The sequence below is a fragment of the Chiloscyllium plagiosum genome, chromosome 9, assembly GCF_004010195.1.
Source record: "Chiloscyllium plagiosum isolate BGI_BamShark_2017 chromosome 9, ASM401019v2, whole genome shotgun sequence".
NCBI classification, from domain to species: Eukaryota; Metazoa; Chordata; class Chondrichthyes; order Orectolobiformes; family Hemiscylliidae; genus Chiloscyllium; species Chiloscyllium plagiosum.
In genome coordinates this window covers 55,181,778-55,206,863 of record NC_057718.1, presented here as the reverse complement: position 1 = coordinate 55,206,863, position 25,086 = coordinate 55,181,778, and the positions used below count along the sequence as shown (strand labels likewise).

The 25,086-nt window shown below is 38.5% G+C and overlaps 1 protein-coding gene across 2 annotated transcripts in view; it reads right to left on the bottom strand.

Annotated features, from left to right (window-relative positions):
* The window catches only part of sptbn1 (spectrin, beta, non-erythrocytic 1), a 290,620-nt gene extending 265,909 nt beyond the window's left edge, over nt 1-24,711 (bottom strand). For both annotated transcript variants that reach the window (XM_043695960.1, XM_043695961.1), the window contains exon 1: nt 24,528-24,711. The gene's annotated coding sequence lies outside the window, so the exon portion shown is untranslated. The remainder of the gene's footprint in view (nt 1-24,527) is intronic.
* Between the last annotated feature and the right edge of the window lie 375 nt (nt 24,712-25,086).

Sequence of the window (25,086 nt, the reverse complement as noted above, 5' to 3'; positions counted from 1 at the left end):
TGGCTTTGCTGCTCCTCTCCCTTGTAAAATTGCTTTAGTATATAGCTGTAAATGTTAAATTTTCCTTTTTGTAAACTGTTTTGTAATTTTGTAATAAAATTAAAAAAAAGGAATGTTGCCATGAGAGCTGGCTCTGAGGGAGCTGGGGCACTGTCAAGGACTCTCCATTTATGTCAGGAAGTGGACTGACTCTGAGCTGGCTGCCCACATCAGGTGTGTACTGCTACTGTTAGTTTTTGTGAATTTTGGGGGAAACCCGATTCTTAAACTGGCTGGTTTACAACACCAGTTTTGTTAAGTGATATTCCTTTTTTATTGAGGACTGATTTCTAAACTGCCTGATCTAACAGTCAATGTGTTTCAAGTGTAACTCAGTTCTCATTAGGGAACCATTGTTTCACTGGCTGGCTACAGCTGTGTGTCACTCTTTCTTATTTTGAGAAAAGGACTACATTGATTTTGTGGCCGGGCTTAGCACTTGTAGTCTGGTTTTCTTTGGTTTTTTTGAATGTGTTTTCACTTTTTTGGTGTTTGGACTGAGCCCTTGTGAGAAAGTACATCTCTCCAGATGAGCTGTTCCTGTGGGTAGGTCTGCCCCTTGTTGGTGGACTAAGCCTCTGTAAAGATTGAACATTGTGTGCTGGGAAGTGAGCATTTGCAGCATCCTGGAGTGGAGTGGACTCTGCCTTTGGGAGTGAGCCAAACCCGTCTGAGTTAGCTGTACTTTTAAAACGTGCTGTGTTCCTGGGAGTGAGCCTGGTTCTCTATGGATAAACCAGGCCTCTATGGAGACTGAACACCTGTGTGGGCGCTGTGGGGTATGCATTTGTTGCCCTTGGTCGTGGACTCTGCAGTTTGGAGTGGACTCTATTTCTGACAATGCACTTTGTATATTGGAGTGGACTCTGTTCCTGGGAATGGACTCTACATTTTGAAGAAAAGTGTTTAGGGTAATGAATTCTGTATTAGAAGGGACTCTGTTTGTTGATAATGGACTCTGTCTTTTTGCTTGTTGGGTTTAACACCTGCACTGTCTTGTGTCCCTGGGTCTGGTAGGCCTTACTGTGAGCTGGGAGGCTCATAGGTCATCCTGAAAGCTGTCACCCTGAGGGGTGGAGGGTGGGCAGGTCGTCCTGTGAACCTGAAAGTGGGTAGGCTGCCCGGAAAGCTAGAGGGTAGTAGGCGACCCCGATGCTGATCGTCCTGAGAGACAAGTGGGTAGGCTTTCTGAGCACTGTTGTCCTGAGAAGGGGTAATCAGGACAAGCTGTCCTAGAGGCGGTCGGAAGGTATGTCAGGGCAGTCCACAGGCCAGATGGTACATCAGGGTGGGCGAGAGCCAGAAGGCGGGTAGACCGTCCTCAGCACTGTCACCCTGGGCAGGTACCGGAGCAGGCTGTCCTAGAAGTCAGCTAAAAGGTGCAAAGGGCGGTTAGGGAAGCCGAAATGCGGGTAGGCCGAACTAATTGCTGTTGTCCTGGGGTGTTGGGGAAACAAGACGGGCTTGTTCCAGCAATCGTTGGTAGCATCAGCAGAAGCAAAGGCAATTGCTGACCAAAACACCAGGCCAGGGCTAGGCCCCGGAAGATAAGAACTGAAAATCTGGACTTCCTCCTTTTCTTTTGAATAAGGACTTTAAAATCTGGACATTTATCTTTTGGTTCTGCTTTAATTTATTTTTTTAAATTATTGTTTTGTATTTTGTAGCAATGTAGAATGGCAATTTTGTACACTTTTCACTGTATTCCTCTACATGTGACAATAAAATCTAAGTCAAAAGTCCTTAGCTGACTGATAAACGAAGATTTTAAAAAACTCACCAGGTTTCTGTATTGTCTATTATATAACTTAATTATTTTAAAAATAACGTGTTCATTACAAAGTTATCTTCAACCAAAAGAACTGAGGAAACATGAACTGCTAACATTTAACTCTATAACTTGAACTCTATCCCTTCTTGAATGGGCTTTCTCTTACCCCCTTCACACAACGACAGACACTGATGCTAAGACAGTAAAGGAATAAGAAATCAGAGAAATATGAACCATGGGAGTTAAGTTGTTTCTTTTGGTTTCGTCCAATTCCTTTAAATTCTTTGTTGGTAGGTGGTTCACTGGTTGAGAATTGGTCTGTGCACTGTCTTTCAAGGGGTTTTATTCCTCCTTCAGCAGGAGATGTCCAGGGAAGGTGAGTGGAAGATAGCCAGTTGTATGTGAAGACTTTATGGTACCTCCATCAAGAGAGAATTTATGATGCTATCTTTTTTACAGGTTAGGGAGTTCTTCAGCACTGGCCCCATACAAGCAGTGATCACCTCATCAGGAGCTGATCAGAGTCTTGTTGTCAAGCAATTTTTCCTCTAGCTCAGTGGCTCGGTAGTGTTCAAATTTCATTTCACTGTTCCAGGAAACCTGCAACATTATATGCAACTCAGTGTGGTCTAGTGAACATGATTATTAAAACCACAACCACCTCTTTGTACAATCTCATTTCATCTGTGGAGTGAAAGAAAGTGAAGTTACTGCTTTGAGCCCAAAGTAAAGGAAACAAAAAGATGTGATCTTACATAGGTCTCTGAAGCACTGCTCAGGACAATTTTTTTTTTCTCTATTGTCACACCATTGTAAGACCTTACACTTGATACCACATCATAATGAAAACTAGAGGGGGGGAAGCTGTGGGATAAGACATTCCAACAAAAAAGACATTTAATGTTGGACAGGCTCTGGTGGTGTCAATGATCAGGCCTCAGTTCATTCAATGCACAGATGATTCAGAACTGGAAACTTACATGAGCTGCACTTTTGCATGCCAGGGAGGGAGAAAACAACAAGAGCTGTACTGTGATAATATGATGGAAGGTTTTGCAGACATTTCAAATGAACAGCATCTATCCAAATGTCTTTATCTGTTCTGAAAATTCACATTATGCCATGTTCATGCCATTGTTTTGATACAAATTTTCAGAAATTCCAGGCCATCACTTAAAAGTAAAGTAATGACAGACTATATTATGGCAGTGAGGAACAGGCATTCTTACAGCACATTGAGCTAAAATTTATAGGTCATAAGAAACTGGAGAAAACAAAAAAACCAAAATAATTATCCCAGTAAATGAAAACATGAATGGGATTACATAAAGAGATAATGTCTGTTTCTATGCTGTATGACCATATGATCATACAACCTAAGTGGAGAAATAATTCCATAACATGTTAGAAGTAGAAAAATAAATTCTAGGAACACAAAAATGCTTTAAGCAATTGAAAAAACAATGGTGGTGGAATCCTCCAAAAATGAGAAATTATCAATTTTTGTGTAGAGAAAGGAAATAGTACAATCTTTAAAATAAGAGTACAACTTCCTCCCTAATGCAAAAGTTCAGTTATAGGTTGTGGGCATTGACAAGTTCAATATATATTACCTATTCCGAGTTGACCTGGAAAATGTGGAAGTTAACTGCCTTCTTGTACTGCTACAATCAGAGATAAAAGGTCCACTCACAATGTTGAGACAGAGGAAGTTGCAGGTTTTTGACCCAACAAGGAAGCAGTGGTGATATATTTCCGATTCAAGATGATACATGATCTAGCAGCAAACTTGCAGGTGAAGGTGTTCTCATGAAACAACTGTACTTGCCCTTCAAAGGCAGCAAACGTTATTAGAGATGCTCATGAAGAAACCCTGATGAATTGCTGTGGTGCATCTTGTAGATGGTACATACTGTTGCTCCTGTGTACTAGTATTACAGGGCATGAATATTTTAGTTAGTAGGTAACATGCCAATGAAGTGAACCCCTCCGCCATGATCCTACTGAATGATAGAGCTGGCCTAAGGGGCTAAACTGCCTCATCCTTTTCCTATTCCTTACAGTCCTTTCTAGATGATAGATAGGCTGCAGAAGTCAGTTGTTAAGTCACACACTACAGAATACCCAGTCTCTTATCTGCACTTGTAGCCAAGATAATTTTGCACTCCTGTTAAAGCTGATGCCTCAGATGTGCTGAGGGATTTGGCTCTGTAATTAACACTACCATGCTGCTTTGGGGACGCACACAAGCCCCCCCCCACCCAGAGCAGATTTTAAACACTTGCTCTCCTTCGTGCTCTACATGGAGGGTCATTAAATGCATCAGTTGAGGGTTGACAGCAGATGGTAATTAGCATGGGTGTTCGTAGCCCATACGTGGCCTCATGTCATGAAACTTCATGGAGTTCAGAGTAAATGTCTGGACAACCAGGATCACAATCTCTTGATTGCACACTATTATGCTGTCACCTCTGATGGATCCATCCTGTTAGTCAGACAGAACATACCCAAGGTTCATGATGGAGTAGTCTGTAAGTTATAATGTAGTCTGAGTAAGGCCAAGTTGGAATAAAACAAAGAACTGTGGACACTGGAGATCTGAAATAGAAACAAATTGCTGGCCAAACTCAGCAAGTCTGGCAGCATCTGTGGGAAGAAAGCAGAGTTAATGAGTCTAGTGACTTCATCAAAACTGATAATCGGAAATAGCTGTTTTTTATGCTGGAGAACTTTTTTGCACGGGGGGCTTGCAGGGGTAGAGGTGGAGATGGAGCCCAGAGAGACAGCAATATAGAAGGGGTAAACAAAGGGATTACAGATAGCAGGCCGGGTCAGAAGAGAAGCTGACAATGAGAGCTTAGGGTAGCAGTGAGGTTGTCTGTGTTGAAAGCTGATAGGCATGTTGATAATAGGCCTGAGTGTCAGTGAAAATGGGTTGGCTGTGCTAAAAGCAACCCATGTTATAACAGGGCTGGCACTAAGTCAGCCCTTGGTTGACATGTTAATGGGAGAGTCTCCTAATTTTAGTATAAATAAGCGGTTAGTGTGGAGTTGCCTGGACTGCCTTTGTCATGTCTAATTCCTAACTTGGTACCAGATGGTCAATCTAGTTTTAGTCTTGCTGTTTTTCATAGAATGTTATCTATTTGTATCAAACTGCTAAGACATTTCAGAATACAGTTAAGAACCAAACACTGTATCGGAGGCTACAAATAAAGATTAGATTTAATAATAATAACAAAGATTTCCATCCCAAAAGAAGATTAGTAAACCAGGTGAGTTTTTAAAGACAATCTAATAATTTTGTCATCACTATTATTGATGCCAGAATTATTTAATCAATTAAATTTACATTCCCCAGCTGATGTGGTGGAACTTGAATTCAATCATTACTTAAGGTCTCAGTAACATAACCACCTGTGGAAAACCAGAAAGGCTAGAATTGGTTGAAGGAACTTCAAACAGAAGGAATATTAGTCAGTGAAAAGTTATCACAGAATCATAACAAGTTAGAGAATTTCCTATGACATTGTTTATGTTTAGCAACAAATGTACTCTGTATTTTAGGTTAACTACATCAGCTGGTAATTGCTAACACGGAGAAACTTCTTGCTTCAAAATAACAGGTTTCCAAGGATAACGCTGCAAATGCAGTGCTTGTAACGTGACAGACATACTTAAAACACCATTTTATAATAAATGCCTGTACATGTAGCTGCAAGATCTTCCCATTAGGTTATGAAGTCAATCAAGTTTGACTCTCTTCTAGTTCGTCTGATGAACTTCCTCCCTAAAGAGCCTCACAGAGAATAGAAGGGGAGACCAATAAAACAACCATTCATTCACTGCAGAACTATTCATTGAAGACATTCCTAAATTTATTTTCATCCGTTTATCATTTTGTCTGTCTACTCTGCTTAATTTTAACTGTTTTATATACATTAGCAGGTTTTGGGAAGATTTGTAGATCCAAAACTTCAACCTGAGCTAAGTTTGCTTGCTGAGCTAGAAAGTTTGTTTTCAGACGTTTCATCACCATACTAGGTGTCATAATCACGGAGCCTCCAGTGAAACACTGGTGGTATGACCAGCTTTTTATTTGTGTGTTTAGATTTCCTTGGGTTCATGATGTCATTTTCTGTGGTGATGTCATTTCCTGTTCTTTTTCTCAGGGGGTTGTAAATGGAATCCAAGTCAATGTCTTTGTTGATAAGAGTTCTGGTTAGAGTGCCATGCTTCTAGGAATTTTTGCACGTGTCTCAGTTTGGCTTGTCCTAGAATGAATATGTCGTCCCAATCGAAATGGTGTCCTTCCTCATCTAGCCACAAACAGACATGACCCACTCTTACTAGTATCTTTACATACAGATGAGGAAGGACACCACTTCGACTGGGACAACATATCCATACTAGGGCAAGCCAAACAGAGACACACATGAGAATTCCTACAAGCATGGAATTCCAACCAGAACTCTATCAACAAACACATGGACTTGGATCTCATTTACTACCCCCTGTGAAAAAGAACAGGAAATGACATCACCAACCCAAGGAAACCTAAATACAAATAAAAAGCGGGCCATACGACCAAGTGCTTCACCGGAGGCTCACTAATGATGATACCTAGTATGGTGATGAAACGTCTGATAATGAACCTTCCAGCTCAGCAAGCAAACTTATACATACATACATATATACATGTCTGAAAGATATTGGAACAGGCACGAGGACAAGGGCAACAAACTGTTCATAACAGCAATGAACATATAACAATTCAAGTGTCAGAGGCACAGCACTGAAGCTAGAAGCAGGAGGACAAAAAAAAACTACATTTGAGTGTACAGGAATGCAGAGGAAGACAAAAAGATCATGCAAACAGAAAAATTAGTAGGAGATAGAGATCTGTGATAACAAATAATTGTTTCACACACAGGTTCAGAGGTAAACAGACGAACGCAGAGAAAAAAAATCAAATTACTTCCATTGAGATTAGTTAGATAAATGTCACAATGACAGAGAAGACATAAACCTCCAAAGGATAAAACAGAAATTATGAAAGATTGTACCTAAGCATGAGATTGTAAATCACAAACAACATGGAGATAATGATTCAAAACTAACACCTGGTAAGATACACAAGCATGCTGTGGTACAGAGACAGACAGAACAAAATAGACAAAAGATCAAGGGAACAGAGAACTGACTGTGAGCAACACCACAGGATATCTACTAAACATCTGGCCTCCCACATTATAGCTCACAATTAGTTAGCCAAATATCATTCCTTTTATCAATGTTTAATACAAAAACTAAGTACACAGCACTGCTTGCAACTTTATTTTAAGAGATAACAAAGTCATCCTGTGCAGAGAGGCATAGCAGGAGTCATTATTTTCCAATGAAATCAATGGGACTGAAAGTATTAAAACATTTCCAATTCAAGGATTATATATAGATAGTTAAATATATCTATGTGATCATACTTATTGCCTTGACATAGAATTCCCGTAAACATTTCATTTAATTTTTATATAAATGTCCACTTCATTCTTTGTTGATTGGTTTAAAGTAAACCAGGAGCAAAAAATGTAAAGTAATTGTAAGATTATGAATACAAAGCAAATAGCAAGAAAAGTGTGTTTCTGAGAAATTCGTGGAGACTTGTGAAACATCAAGTTGTAAATAAGTTCACAAGATATTAAGAGTAGAATGAGACCTGCTCTGGTCTGCCATTCGATCCATTACTGCTGATATGTTTCTTAGCCCCATTCTCCTGCCTTCTCTCCATAACTTTTGATCCCCTTACTAAGGGCTCAAAGGCCGGGCCTGCAGATACTAGTCTCTGCTACCAGTTGAGACATTCACTTTACCCAGACCTCTCAGAATTCTAAATCAAAAAGGATGGTGCTGGAAAAGCACAGCATGTCTGGCAGCTTCCAAGGAGCAGGACTGTTGGCATTTCAGTTATAAGCTCTTCATCCTGATGAAGGTTTTATACCCAAAACATTGATTCTTCTGCTCCTCAGATACTGCCTGACCTGCTGTGTTTTTCCAGTACCAGTGTTTTTCCACTCTGACTTTCCAGCATCTACAATCTTCACTTTCTCCCTCTTAGTATTCTGTACGTTTCAATGAAATTCCCCTCATCAATTATCCCACAATATATCCGAATGCATCTATTTGAATTAGGTTCCTTTTGAGGTTCCAACAGTTTCGGTTTAGTTGTATGTTGAAATAGTTTTGAAAAAAGCTGGAGGCCAAATTTTAATAAAAATTCAGATAAAATTCATTGTTACTATATTTTCAAAAAGATGTTATAGTTTTGTGAGGAAATGAGAGAATATTATTTTCAAATATGATCATGTTGATTGTATACTTTGTTCAATATTTTAGTCGTTGACAACATTTTTTTACCATAATGCAAAACAATTACAGTATTTCGGTGTGTGTTTTTGTAATGGTTTAAGCATACTGAACAGCGACTTTGAGCAGATTTTCAACTAGTAAATGAAAGCTGTTAGCCTTGCTTTAAAGTCAGAGAACAAGTTAAGCAGTGACAAAGAGAAAGATGAAGGGAAAGAAGAATAAACTAATCACTGCTCACATAAGATTTGGCTGTGAGTAACCGTAAAACTAATTTTATGTTAACTGAAAGGTCAGAAGTTGCAAATAGTCAGGTTTTTTTCATGCAACTTTAACATGACAGCAACATCGATCACTTCAATGTTAGGGCTTCGTGCTGAAAAATATTCATCAAATAAATAATGTTTTCAGAGCTGGTTTTGGGAATATTTACCAGTGATTGGAAGAACGGGCTCTTTATGATGTTTGTTGCATCTTCCACCTGTTCCTATCTTTTCTGAGATAAGAGATTGTCTGGTTCAAAACAAAAATACATTTATCATACAAGCCAAGTTTCTAGTCACTGCTACAAAGTGGCAGAAACAGAACAAAGTTTGTGTAGCTGTAAAATCTTTACCTCAACAGAGCAGTTTTTCTCCAGGAATCAATTATGAAACTGTACAATTAATTAATTATTAGTAGAGAACTATTGCAGTTTATAAGTCAGCTCTGCCAGGTGCAAATTTCATACCAATGTTAGACTTTTGTCCTTCCCCACTTTCATTTTCAACAGATTCCAGATGTCCCCACTGAACAAAATCCCAAATGTGCCAAATACCAAGATTCTTCTGTGGTGTTGCCAAAGTTCAGCAATTCCATTGCAAAACTGTTCAATCTCAAGCTACAACTGTAATGCTGTTGCATTCAAAACCACTCCCTCACACCAGACTCACCAATAAAGTTAAACATTATACATAATTTCCGTCATCATGAACACATCTTTATATGTCCTCTGCTTTTAAGAGATGTCTGCAGGTGAAGGAATACATTATTTAAAACGTTTATTTTTGTATTCACAATAAAACCACAGGATTATAATTACAGACAATCGCAGAATTCAATCTCAATTACATCCAGAACATTAGAAATTTATTCAATGCCAATAAACTACTGGCCCTCAATTCATTGTGTGCTACATGGCATAAACCCTCTATTGTTAGAGAATATCCAATATTCCGACTCACCAAGAACAACATCAAGGGACACTTGCTGAACTAATACTTAGTTCATTTCTCTCTGTACAACTGTAGGTATATACATTATCTTTTAAACCCGTAATTAAGCTGCAGTGCTATTTCAAATGACAAATCAGAGATTCTGAAGGCAGGAGAATACAAAGATAATGATAGGAATGACACCAGAATCAATGACATTCCTGATGAAGGGCTCCTGCCTGAAACGTCGATTTTCCTGCTCCTCAGATGCTGCCTAACCTGCTGTGTTTTTCCAGCACCACTCTAATCTCCAGCATCTGCAGTCCTCACTTTCGCCTCAATGATATGTCTGTTCATAACATAATATGTCCTTTTTCTAGTCGGCAAGTTTTCTCAATTTTTCTTCCTATAATACAACTTTGTCACATTTAGATGTTGATTTGCACGTGATTTGGAGCTGCTGGTGTTGGACTGGAGTGTACAAAAAGTTAAAAGTCACACAATGCCAGGTTACAGTCCAACAGTTGGTTGTGTGAGAGTTTTAACTTTGATTTGCACAAGCATGTATTTCAGTTTTCTCAACATTAGGTGGCACTGTAATTTCAGCCATCTGCATCCAGGTAAGATTTTATTTCAAATGAATTTAATATTTCCTAGCAACTCAATTTATTTGAAATGTATTTTAATTTACAGATACTGTAACCCTAAAAAACTTTCATATTTATATGTTACTGTCTGCATTTCGATATTTTCTTACCAACCTGTTCAGAGACATTATTACACACCTCTAGAGCAGATAAGACTTGAACATGGATCACGAGTTTGGAAGTTAGGACACTACAGCTCTACAACACTTTTTTATTGAATTCAAATTCCACCATCTGCCTTGGTGGTATTTGAACCTGGGTCCCCAGGAAATCTCAGTTTCTGAATTAATAGACTAATAGACTAGTAGTAATGCCGCTAGGCCATTACATTTTTTTAAAAAATTCATTGACAGGATAAGGACATTACTGGCTCAGCCAGCATTTACTGTCAATCACTAATTGCCCAGAGGTCAGTTTTGAGTCAATGCCATTGCTTTGGGTCTGGAGTCACATAGGCCAGACCAGTTAAGGATGGCAGTTTCCTTGCCTAAAAGCCAAGTGAAGGGCTTATGCCCGAAACATTGATTCTCCTGCTCTTTGGATGCTGCCTGACCTGCTGCACTTTTCCAGCAACACGTTTTCAGCTCTGATCTCCAGCATCTGCAGACCTCACTTTCTCCTAAAAGCCAGTGAACCAGATGGTTTTTTTTTTGACAATCGACAATGGATTCATGATCATCATTAGACTCTTAATTGCACATTTTTCAGTAAATTGCCATGGTGGGATCGACCAAGGTCCCAGAATATTGTCTGGGTCTCTGGATTAACAATCCACTGATAACACCACTAAGCCATCATGTTCTAGACAGACTTACAAATCATTTCAATTAATGACACTTGCAGATGTAGTAAAAATTCAAATTAGAAGCTGCTAGTTAGGACAGAGTTATTTCCATCAGAGTGCATTGATACAAGGCTGGCAGATGCCAAAAAGAAAAGTACCTTAAAAAAAAATTAAATTGCGCCAAATCAACATATTTATCAAAGTTAAAATTTTATGTAGAATGTGTTTTTCATTAAATGCTAGATTCTTCAATATCTTCATAGGTAAATGTCAAAATTCTGGAACTCCCTTCCTAACAGTTCTGTACCTACAACACATGACCATTAACAGTTCAAAGGCTCACCTTCCAGGACAATTAGGGCATAAATTGCTGGCTGAGCTGACAATGCCCACATACCATGGAAGTGTAAATAAAAAAAAAGGTATGTTGACTGACATGATTCCCAAGTATGACCCTGGTACCCACGGTTTAAAAAAAGGAAATTGACCAATGTTCCTGTAATATTACTCAAGAACTTTTGTCATCATGGAACCATTACCCAGTGTGACTTGGCACCTTCAATGATGGGAATAAAATGGGATGAAGATTAAAAACATAAAAACGACCTTTAAACCTCAAATGATTTACGGGGGTTCCTAATTTAGGAGTGTTCATACTTACAAAAGCAATCCCATACAAGATTGTAATTTTCAAGATCTAATATACAAACAGTTCCTGTACTTACAAACAGCTATTTTATATTATTCTGCATTGTGTTCCAACTTGCATACAAATCGACTTGGAAGTGGACTCAAGAACAGAATCCATTCACAATCTGCGGCTGCCTGTACTCTGAAAAGATCTACAAACAATAAAAGTTTCAGGTTATTGACTCAAAAAGTAACTCAATTGAAAGCAAATCACTTAAGTATATATTTCAAATCATATTTTAGGTCCACAGTTAGGTTTGAGGGGGCTACTTTTGTCACTGTTGTGATGGTATTCTGCCTTTAAGAGGGATTTGTTCTGTCCCATTTTGTTTGCAGAGAGATGTTGTCAGCTGCAGTGGAATGTCTGCTTCAGAAGCAGTGGCTAAACAGCTTTGAGCTCTGAGTGCTTTTTTAAAAAATTAGACAAAAGAAGCATGAGTGGATGGAATCATGCTGACACAGACCAGGGTTTTGGTTTGTTTTCAATTGAAGTTGAAGTTGAGGCTGATGAAGCCGATAGATACAAAACTCTCTCTGCTGCAGCAAAAAGCTCGATTACGTTCTTTGTTCCAGAATTGTTTCTTTCAGTGTTCTTTGTTCCTATACTGAAGTTAACACAAGATTGAAACTGTTTTGCTGAATTTGTCTTTGTCAGGAGTGTGTTGATGTGATGCTATTATATTGGAAGTTAAATAATACATTATTTTATTAATATTTCAACAGAGTTAAAGTTATGCCAATTCTTCTTTGGTTTAATTTTTAATTATTGTAAGAATAAAGTGTTTTGCTTAAAGCCAAATAGGGGACCAACTGGATCACATCTGAAACACAGCACCTTATAATTGCCTTTAAATAAAATAAAAGTTGGGGTCTGGGCTATCTCCTTGATATATTTTGAGGGGATTTGGTCTGGTCGGTAACACTGTTCTTCTGACAGTTACATTTCATTAAGGAAAGAAAATAAAATGTTAACTTACAGCTAATGACAAAACTATTGGCGATTATTTCAGAATAAGAGTCTACGTAACTAAAGAGCACCTTTAGCACCTTTCACACCATGAGTCAATAATTTACTTTTTGAAGTGCAACAACCATTGGAACATAGAAACATGGCAGCAAGTTTGCCTGTAACAAGAACCAGTGAAGAGCTGTAATAAACAAACAGTCAGTCACCTCTGCTCTATTTCAATAGCATTATGTGTGAACCTCCTTAATTTACTCATCATTACGACACCACAGAATCACACCTGTAACCTTTACCATCCATTTTGTTCAGTAACTCTGTGGAATAATTCACGAGGTGAAATAATCAGATGCTGGAGATTAGAGTGATGCTGGAAATGCACAGCTCAGGCAGTTTCCGAGAAGCAGGAAAATCCAAGTTTCAGACAGGAGCCCTTCACCAGGAATGAGGCTGGAAGTCTCGGGGATGGAGAGATAAATGGAAGGTCATGCGGCTGGGGAGAACGTAGCTGGGAGTGAAATAAGTGGATGGAGGAAAGGGTAAAGGTAATAGGTCGGAGAGGAGGGTGGAGCGGATAGGTGGGAAGAAAGATTGACAGGTGGGACAGGTCATGAGGATGGTGCAGAGCTGGAAGGTTGGAACTGCTAAGGTGGGGGGAGGGGAAATGAGGAAACTAGTGAAGTTCACATTTTTGCCTGGGGTTGAAGGATTCCGAGGCGGAAGATGAAGTGTTCTTCGTCCAGGCATCGGGTGGTGAGGGAGTGGCAGTGGAGGCGGCCAAGGACCTGAATGTCCTTGGCAGAGTGGTAGGGAGAGTTGAAATGTTTGGCCACGGGGCAGTGGAGTTGATTGGTGTGGTTATCACAGAGATGTTCCACTGAAGCGCTCTGCGAGAAGGCGTCCAGTCTCTCCAATGTAAAGGAGACATTTGTCGAAGTACATGGAGGGAACAGTCTTTGCAGAAAACAGATAGGGGTGGGGAGAGAAACATATCCCTGGTAGTGAGGTCAGTTTGTAGGTGGTAGAAATGTCGGCGGTTGATGCAATTTATGCAGAGGTTGGTGTGGTGGAAGGTGAGGACCAGGGAAATCTGGCCTTGTTGCGGTTGGAGGGGTGGGGGTTTGAGGGTGGAGGTGTGGGACGTGGATGAGATGCATTGGACGGCATCTTCAACCACGTGTGAGGGGAACTTATAGTCTTTAAAGAAGGAGGCCATTGGTGTGTTCTGTGGTGGAATTGGTCCTCCTGGGAGCAGATACGAAAAAGGGTGAGGAATTGGGAATACTGGTTAGCATGTTTGCAGGAGGTAGGGTAGGAGGAGATGTAATCCAGGTAGCTGTGGGAGTCATTGGGGTTTGTAAAAAAAAACTTTGGTGTTGAATCGGTCGTCATTGATGGAGATGGAGAGGCCTAGGAAGGGGAGAAAGGTGTCAGAGATGGTCCATGTGAATTTAAAGTCAGGGTAGAACGTGTTGGTGAAATTGATGAACTGCTCAACCTCGTTATAGGAGCATGAGGTGGCGCCGATGCAGTCATCAAAGTAGCAGAGGAAAAGGTATGGAAGGTAGACTGTTCCACGTAGCCAACGAAGAGATAGGCATAGCTGGGGACCATGCTCAAGATTACATTTACATGAGTCCAATAACATTAAAACTGGACAATACAGATGCTTAAATTATGATTGGTTCTCAACTTGCAGACTAGCTCTAGATATTTTTAATCATCCTGTTCAGATATACAGAGAGTCATACAGCATGGAAACGGACCATTCAGTCCAAGCCGACCATGTTCCCAAACTAAACTAGTCCCATCTGCCTGCACTTGGCTCACATCCCTCAAACTTTCCTGTTCATGTACTTCTCCAGATGTCTTTTAAACATTGTAACTGTACCTACATCTACCACTTCCTCTGGCAGTTTAGTCCACACACAAACCACTCTGTGGAGAAAAGTTGCTTCTCATGTCCTTTTTAGATCTTTCTCCTCTCACCTTAAAAATGTCCCCTAGTTTTGAATTACTACACCTTAGGGAAAAGACCCTTGTCATTCTCCTTATCTATGCCCCTAAAGATTTGATAAACCTCCATAAGGTCACCCATCAACCTCCCACGCTCCAGTGAAAAAAGTCCCAGCCTTTCCAGTCTATTTTTATATCTCAAACCTTCCATTCCCAGCAATATCCTAGTAAATCTTTTCTGAATCCTCTCCAATTTAATTGTATCCTTCCTATAAGAGGGCAACCAGAATTACATATTGTATTCCAGAAAATGCCTCACCAGCATCCTGTATAACCTCAACATGTAAAGTAGATGAGACTTGAACTCCTTCTGACCCAGATGGAAGGGGTTCTATCACAAGAGCACTTTTTATAGCCTAGCTTTGTGTATTTTCTGAACTATTCTGTTCAGAGATGTTGTTATTGCACACCGCTGGAGCAGATGGGACTTGAACCACAGCCTCATGGCTTACCACTGCCACTATACCACAAAAGCTCCTAAAATAGAGGCTTAATTGTATTAATTGCGTAGATATTTTCCAAATCAGCAATTATAAATCTCAGGAGCAGGTAGGACTTAAAAGTAGGCCTCCTGACTCAGAGTACGGCTACCATTGTCACAAGAGTAGTGCAAATGATTGTTCAACTACTCTGCCATAACTACAGTCAGAACTATATTTATAAATATTTCATCAACCTTCTCAAACATGTTATGACACACATCTGGAGCAGGTGGGATTTGAATCCAGGCTTTCTAGACCAGAGGAAGGGACACTACCACAGTGCCACAACAGGTATTTGTAGCCTAGCTTTATGCTTCGTAAGAGTTAAATTTAGTCATTCATCAGTTTGAGGGGAACCTAATTCAGGTTTACTAAATTAGTAGATGTTTCAATGAGTCAAATCAGGTTTCAAGCATTCCCAATTTAATTCTTTGAGGTCAATCTCAAGAGCTGTTGTGGTACATGATAGTATCTCTACCTCTGAGCCAGGAGGCCTGAGTTTCAAGTCCCATCTGCTCCAGAGGCATGTCATAACATCTGAACAGGTTGATTAGGAAAATATCTTTCAGGTCAATATCCAAACTGTTTCTTGGTGAGGAGTAAAAAGGAAAGTATTATGCATGTGTGGTATTTCATCATATAGATGTCAGAATATCAAAACCCAGCTTTTTGCTGCATTCACAATATTAACAAGTGAAGCTATGGATCACTTCACACGGTGACGCTACATTTCTAACAGGATGCATAATTACTTACTTTAAATGCATATTAATGTATAAAACAAAATAAATTCTCTCTGATGTGAAGATTATTTTAAGTTTTAAATGTAGCATACTTTTTCACGACAAATTGAAGCTATTATTTAAACTGAAACAAAACATGATCACACTTTCCAACTGAACAGAAAGTACTATACCGCTGTCCAGCTGTATTCAGTAAGATTAATATATTTTAATAATAAGCTAACTGTATAATTTTAATTAGGACATTATATCTAACTCCAAAATAATTCATTTATTTACAGGCCATCACTGTACCAGATTCAGAAATGTCGGTGAATTATGCACTTCCATTCTCGAACTGACAGCGGCTTAGGCAGTTTTTAAACAGAAAAACTGTTAAATAGGCATATAAAGAGCTTTCACACTATTATTAATGTCTTATACCTATAAATGGTTTGTCTGAGGTATGCACATTTCAGTGCTATTCCAAGAAATTGGATAGAGTATAGCAAAAAATAAGCAAAACATTAGTTTTATATTCACTTGAACCAAAGAAAAACCTCACCAATATGATAGATTTTGCCTTTCCAACCTGTTGTGTTTAGAGACTGTTTTAGTTTTAGTTAATACAAGGTGAAGTGTCAGTGGTTATAGATTAATCATGGAAACAAATTTAGTGATTAAATATTATGATACAAATTTATAATAGCAGCAGTTATTCATGTAGAATTTTTTTTTCCATTAAAAGCTTTGTTACACCACTGTTTAATGAAGGCTTGCATATTATGTCCCAAATATGAAGGTTATCTCCTCTATACACATACATATGAATTGTAGCCAAAACTTAACCAAAAATCTGCATACACGGTTTTTAAGCAAAGTGCTGGTTAGAGTACTGAACACAGGTCAGTTACAGAAGCACACAAACTCTTACGTTCCTCAGAATTAAAACCTACAGCTTCCAATAGCACACCACAATTCATAGCATGCTTTTTAAAAGGCATCCTAATGGCTATAGGTAATTTATTCAGAAGCACTCTGACTTGAACTCCAGACTTCATAAGAATTTTCTCAGATCAAATCAAACCGTAAACTATTTACAGTATATACAGAATAGTTTATTCTTTTTCACGCTAATTCTTGCCAGCTTGACAAAAAGGTATTTATCCAATGGATTTAATAAAATCATCCCCCAATAAGACATATTTTTTGGAACAGACACAAGAGCATTAAAAGTTTCAAAGGAATTTAAAGATAAGCACAAGATGATACAATTTTATTGAATGATTAGTCCTAAACAGAAGACTATCACAAAAAATCTACCAGATCTTAAGTTAAGACCACTATAAATGGAAAAATGGAAGCTGCAAGTACTTGAATATTTCTCCAGGGTGAAACAGCATGTATACCAAAGTGTTGACACTTTCAAGATTTATGAAACAATGACATTCATTGGAAAACAGTAAATTAGAAAGGCCTATTTTAAAGGGTGCCAAAGCAGATATAGCCTAGTACAGATAAATTATTTTACAAGAAGTTGAAGAAAGACTAATGTGATTAATGAGGAATGAACTGGACTATCTGTAAAATAACAACAGACCAACGACTTTGTGGAGGTGATCCTGAATGATCAACTTACACAATTCCTTCGAAGTAATGACAATCTAGGTTGACTAAATCATTAAACAAAACAGAAGTGTGCTAAACAACAGATGAAATTTCAAGTTCACAAGAGGAACTTTTGCTCATCAGAAGGATAAAATGGGTGCCATATTTTCCTGATACAATACTAAAATAGCTATGGGGGAAATTAAAATACAGCTACGAGTCTTAGATGACAGAACATGCAACAAGACCATGTAAAAATGGAAAGCAATAATGTTAAAAAAATATTTAAAGTTCTTAATATTCTCTGAAATCTCAACATGATAATATTAATTAATTAAGAGTACATTACTCAAATATTCTTGATTAGATTAGGTTAGATTCCCTACAGTGTGGAAATAGGCCACTTCAGGTAACTTTGGATACAAAAGAAATGCAAATGAATGAACATGAATTTAGGTTGCATTTTAAACTTCATCCTGCTCTGGAAATCTCTCATCATCTCCTGAAAACCCCCACTTCACTGTTTATAAACTTTCATATTTCCAACTGAAACATGTGACCAATTTTGAAGGAGTTACATCATAACTCTATGAAACAAAGGAGATGAATAAACCAAGATTCAGAACTTAAGCTGGTCAAACAAATGCTAATTCATATATAAAGTTGATTCACTTATTTCAAATGTCTGTAAGAATTTAAAAATATGTGACACATATTTTTAAATCCTGAATATATAGTAAAAGCAAAGTTTAAGTTTTGCTAATGTACATTTCAAAGACAATTGCGAAAATCAAATGCAGCCTCATGTCACCCAGCTAACTTAGTCAATTTTTGTAGATGAGAGGAGCATGCTAGTTAGTTTTTGGTTGCAATTTGAAAGTCATCAGCATTTTAAGATTAATATGCATTTTAATGGATGGGGCATTTTTATGTACTGCTATACCATTTTTCAGATCAATTACTGGCACCTTTTCCAGTGGTATTGGTCACCATAAGCTGAATGATAAACTATTTTATAAAGGTCACAAATGTCATATCACATAATGCACAATGAATCGTTCTGTTCAAACAACTCAGAATGGCCTTTTTTGACCATAAAATCTAGTACTAAAAGTAGCTTCAGGCCAACCAATGTTTTGATTGCTTTTCATGGGAAAATTGTGCAGATTGCAACATTTTTATAAAATTTCATGCTTGAAGACAACATTAGAAATGTTCAGAAAATGATCGCTTGACTTATTCCTGGGTCAAAGGGCTTATCTTATGAATGTTGTATAGGTCGCTTCTTTAAACATTGGAATTTGGAAGAGCGAGAGATGGTCTTACTGAGATGTCACTCCCTTTATGAGAAACTAGAACTACGGGCCACAGCTTATAAATGAGGTCTCCATTATTCCTTTTAAGAGTGAGATGAGGAGATCTGTTTAATATCAGTGGATGGTTAGTCTGTGGAATTCCCTTCCACAAGTTGCATCATTAAATTTATTTAAGGCTGAGATATGTAGATTTTTGATAGGCAAGGGAATCAAGGACTGTGTGTGTGTTTGAGGGAGTGGTGCAGACAGACAAGAGGCTCATGTTGAGATCACAAACAAATCATATTAATAAATGGCAGAGCAGGCTTGAATGGCCTACTCCTGCTATATGTATATATATCTGCTAATCTAAATAGGGTCAGAGACAGACATTTTCCTGACTTTTAGTAAAACAGATGACTTTGCAAAAGTCTTATATAATTCTTTTCGTCTTATTTTTATTTTAGACAGTCAACGCTACATTTGGACTGTGTACTTGATGCAAGATATTATGTACATTAGTGGTGATAGTCACAGAATACATATTTTATAAATGACAGCACCACTATAGGTTATACTGCACAGTATATAATCATGCCATAAAGTTATAAACCCAAGTCGACTTCAAGCATAATTTGCTGCAGAGCCCGAATGCTTGGGTCAGTTACAGGTCTGGCTTTCAGTTATTTACAAACTTCAATTTAATTAATGATAAAACATTAGCTAGTCAGGGAACCATGGTGACTGGAATACATTTTTCAGGCCACACTTGGTTATAATTTTCTGCTTTTATTGAAATTTTATCAAGTTCAATTTTGTATACAAGAATAGTCTAATAAAAGAAAACATGTTTATGTCCCACAGCACCTTCTCTTATAGATATATAATTTTCACACATTTAGAAGTCACTCACAGTATAAGAGTTAAGATGGAATTAGACTAATTCTGGTGAATAGAAAGCCCTAAAGAAATCAGAATGGTAGGACCAAAGAAGTCCGGAAGTTCATGATAGGCAACAAACCAGACCAAAGGTTTAAAGAGTAATGGTATGGACAGTACTGAGGGCCAATAAATGTAATAGAGGTATTATGGGGAAAATGAGAGACTTTAGTGATTTCCTGTTTTCTCTAGATTGCTGCTGGAATCTGAAGTAGAGACATGACATGGCACATGTCCATTAACTTTCCTTAGTCAGAAATGTTAGGAATACTGAACAAGTGAGAAAGCTCTGACAGCAGGGACTGTTTTTAGGAGAGAGGTGAGGAGAATATTTTTCTCAGAGGGATGCACAACTTAGGTATTCTCTGCCTCAGAGGTGGCAGAAGTAGACAGACTCTTGTTATACAAGGGAATCAAAAGGTTATCTGGAATAGATGGAAGTGTGAATTTGCAACACAAACACATCAACTATGATCCTACTAAATGACAGAGCAGGCCTGAGAGGCTTTCTGTTCCCAATTCATTGGTTTGTACGAACAGGTGAGCAAACAATATTAAGATTGATAATAAATTGTGATTTACAGAAATATTATTTTAAACGAAGATTTGTAAATTGGTACAAAATTTCATTTCTGATAAAATTAATAAAACAAAGTGAAATTTGCTCATACTGGTCAAAATTAAGATTGATTTTTATCCCACAAAAAAAGTTTAATTCAGGAAAGGTAAGTGGCATAGCCCAACGTTTCACCTCCAACTGGTTTCAAATCCAGTTTATACTGGGGCACAGACATTTTTTCCCACAGTTGTTTGAAAATAAGTCATAATCCAGTTCCTAAAGGCCTTCCCACATTACATCTCTAAGGTGAAGCTAGTTAACTTTTAATTCAGAAAATATCAGGAATGACTAATAACACCTTTGGTTTGCACACTGACTGATATCATAAGTGAAAATCATACACTGATGTCAAAGAGGTGTTCACATTAAGGCACATTTGCTGGAGTACAATGGAAAGAACTTGAACCTCGCCATGTTAAAGGAAACCAGGCAGTGACCAATACCAACATTCTGTATACATGAAATAGGATAGAGTTCCATTTCCAGCAATATATTTCTCTGAGTTTGTTTCTAAGTAAAGTTTAATCATTCACTTACTGTAAAATACCAGGCAATGAACAAAATAATGTTGTAAAGTATTGCTTTTTTTAAAATAATGGAATGTATTGCTTTTGGTAGACTAATGAAGAATGCAATATTCAATATACAATTTTTTTTCAGACCTTGCCAAAACTGCATTCTCAGATACATGAAGAAGTGCATATCCTGTAAATAGAGGCACCGCAGAACTTTGAGGTACAGAGGGATCTGGGTGTCTTGGTACAGGAATCACAAAATGTCTATATGCAGATACAGCAGATGATTAGGAAAGCAAATGAGTTATTGTTATTTATTGCAAGGGAAATGTTATACAAGAACCACAGGTGAACTTACTGAAACACATAACATCCTGCAGGGACTTGACAAGGTGGATGCTGGAAGGATGTTTCCCTCTTGAGGGACAGAATCGAATATGGAGACAGGCATTAAAACTAATAAGTCTACCATTTTCTTTGGAGATGGAGATAATTGTTTCCTCTCAGTTGGCTAGGAGTCCATGAGGAGGTAGGGTCATTGAATATTTTAAGACAGAAACAACAAGGAAGTCAAATAGTAATGGGGTAGTCAGGAAATGGAGTTGAGGCCACTTCAGATCAGCTACGATATTATTCAATGACAGAGCAGGCTTGAGGAGTCAAATGGCCTAGCCATATAATTAGTATGTTTATGACTTATATGGATCCCCCTCACTCAGCAGAATTATAGAGATTGACATTTTAAAAGAGAGTTTTGATGCACTAAATTTCCAATGGAATCAATACTGGAGCAGGATTGAATATATCGGTTTTCCTACAATAAGATTACAGAATGCAACAAGCAAGCCATTTAGAAGCATATTATGTAACTTAAATAATGTGTTGCAAAATAGCAACAATACATAAAAAGTAAGATGACATTACAAAGCATAAGTAAAGCTTTAGCAGTATATCCATGCTTTTCCCCAAACCCCGTGTATATTCCAACAACAGTCGCACACAAGAAATCCTACATCAATGGAAATTACAAGATCGAGTCATACAGCATGGAAACAGATCCTTCAGTCCAACTAATCCACACCGAACAGGTTCACAACAAAACTAGTTGCACCTGCCTGCGTTTGGCTCATATCCCTCCAAAACATTCCTTCTCATGTACTTATCCAAATGTATTTTAAACATTGTAACTGTACCAGCATCAACCACTTCCTCTGACATTTTATTCCACACACTAACCACTCTGTGGAGAAAAGTTGCCCCTAATGTCCTTCTCTCTCACCTTAAAAACATGCCCCTTAATTTTGAATTCCCCCACCTTAGGGAAAAGACCCTTGTCATTCAAATTATCCATGCCCCTCATGATTTTATAAACTTCAGTAAGGTTGCACCTCAACCTCCTACATGCCAGTGAAGGAAGTCACAGCCTATTTTTATAACTCAAACACTCCATTCCTGGCAACATCCTGGTAATCTTTTCTGAACCTTCTCCTGTTTAATAGTAACCTTCCTATAGCAGGGCGACTAGGACGGTAGACAGTACTCCAAAAGAGGCCTCACCAACATCCTGTACAGTCTCAACATGATGTCCCAATGCCTACACCCAAAATCTCAGCAATGAAGACAAGCGTATGAAAACCTAAATTATGGTTTTACTTGCTTATTACTGAACATGAAAAACAAGGATTTTGCAGAAGTAAGTTAAAAATATATTGAAATAATTGCCATTAAGTTATTTCTAAATGAAAGTAAAGTTTCTTAATTATAATGATGTGCATATTGGCCATTTCCAAATAAAATCCCAGCCAATCCAAACATGGCATGTCGAGTTACTTTGACCCAATAAAACTGAACAAAATTTGAATCAGTCAAATCAGATTTATCCAAATGACATTGGTCATCAGACAATATGAACACTGTTTATATTTAGTTTCTGAATCACTATAAAGTAGATCTTGAATTCAAAAGCAGTTGTAGTTGGTGGAACAGATTGAGAAATATGATTTTGAAGAGAATGCCGAACAACTGTTTGGCAAATAAGATGGTGAAAAGACATCCAATCAACACATTACATAGATCTGATGTCTTTATAGGTCAATTATAAAGGTGGTGGTAGTAGCCACAAAGCAGAGTTGAGACTCTGCTTGGAAGAACTGGCAAATTTAATATTATGTTAATGTCTTGCAGAGTGTACCAACACTAAGTAATAATATTTTCAGGCTAAGTTTTAAGGATAGCCACAAAATTCCCAAATTAACCATCATTACATCCCTGTTGATCAAGAACATTTTAATATACTTACTGTGGTGTATCAGCAAGAAAATAAAGTGGACACTGGAAGAGATGCATGTTAAGCAGAAAATAAAATTATACCCAGAGTTATCACTGTAGTTTCAGCAGCAACGTAGGCTCTAGCGTAAAGAGAATGGGTAGGAAATATTGCCATGGAACTTGATGCTGCCTTATTTAACAAGTCATGCAGTAACAGCGTTCTGTGCACAAGGGCACATTTTTAAAATGTATAATTACAGCAATTTTAGCTGCGCTTATGTATGACCTGCATGTACTCGCCAAATAACGCAATGGTTAGTGGGGTTATCCGTTAACAATTTTATTATTTCGGTTATTTCAAAGTATTATTTTTTTAAAAAGCATGTTTTTGTCCTTTCTGCTGACCTTAAAACCCAAACCACAAAATGAACCTTGAGAACATCATTTCAAGACCACGTTCGAATAATTTATTCAATATTTGATTTGCGACGTCCAACAAAATTCCAAAACCGGGAAGAGCCTGGCAGGTCAAATTTCACATGTAAGTGTATTATATACCTTAAAGCGTTAATAGGGTCGGTAATGAGTTCATTTTGATTAAGGAAATAGATGGGATGCGAAAAACCAAGGATGCCTTTACTGCCCCTCTGTGTACGCCATTGGAAATGGAGGAGACGGTACTGTACTGTACAGTACAATCAACAGGATAATTAGTTCTGCATTCTCAAAATGTCATCAAGCTTGTTTTCCAATTGCAAATCCATACATTTTAATTACTCACATTGCATCTAACCCCACCCTGACAAATCTATCCTACAGTGCAGATTAATATGGAATGCAGCTGCAAGCTAAGCCCGACAAGCACCGCATTCGGGTTGCAGCATTGCGATCCATAATGAAGCATCGCGTTATGACCACCACTCCCACCCCCATCTCATTACCAATTCACGATGGCAAAATGCGCAACTTTCCACGCTTTACACTGCTGATTACCTTTAAATGTTACTGACAACTAAACAAAAAAAATACACTAAAGGCTCATTTACGGGACAAATCTCAGACCTACAAGGGCTTTCGTTTTAAAAAAATACGATTGCTGCAATATTGAAAAACACTCAGATTCTCTATACAAATTCCATTTATGAGACGGCTGCAATCAGAAAATGAAAACCAAAGCGCTGAGTTTTTCGCGCATTCAACAGCTCGTATTCCGATCGCAGCCCGAGATCCGCACGGCCACGCCTATTTACATCTGTACCGTTAGATAAACGAGAAAAATAAACGATAGGCATCCACAAGACTCAAACTTGGATATCAGCTACGAATCCCAGAATAAATTAAAGGAAATAAGCGCATCTTCGAACCCAGGTTGAGGACGCTTACATATTAAACAAATCCATCTACGCTGGCTGAAAGCTACTGAGAATCGTCAGATGCCGCAGATATTCCCACCTCAGGCTTCTCTCTCTCTATACTTCACGCTCATCTCTTTTAAATGAAACAGCAATGTACCTTGCTCCACTCAATCGAAATGTATCTGCATAAATTAAATAAGGGGTCTGGATACGACCTGTTTCCCACTCATCGTTCTTGCCCGGTGAAGAATACCCACCTTTACCCGGAGAGAAGCGATTAATGTGAAGCTGCAGGAGCCAGAGCCAAGGCTGAAACAATCCGCACCGTGGAGCAAAAGCAGAGGCACTGATTGAGGAGGCACTAACACAGGCAGCAAGCAGGGGATGGGTGGATTGGGCCGGGCCTGGGCGGGGACAAGAATCAGCGTCACCTCACTCCATTCCATCCAACAGCAGCAATGTGCACGGCCCCCGCGTTGGACACTCAGCTCAGAACGGTGCCGACTCTGGGCGGAGGCTGCAGTGTTGGCGGCCTCGCGGGATCCGATGGCGCCCAGCACTGCGGCGGAGGGATAAACAAACCGCCGCCGTGTGTGGGTGAAGCGGCCTCGCGAGGCTGTATTCAGACTCTCGCCCAGCTCGTGGCCAACGGTTTTCTCCAAAATTAACGCTGTAGTCTCGATCATTATCATGGAGACCGATGGTAGAATTTTAATATATGAACGGTTAATAAAGACTATGTATTTTATCGATATCAATAGGCGCAGAGAGGTTGAAAGCCAGATAATTTAATGAAGTATCGTAACCAATTCTGGG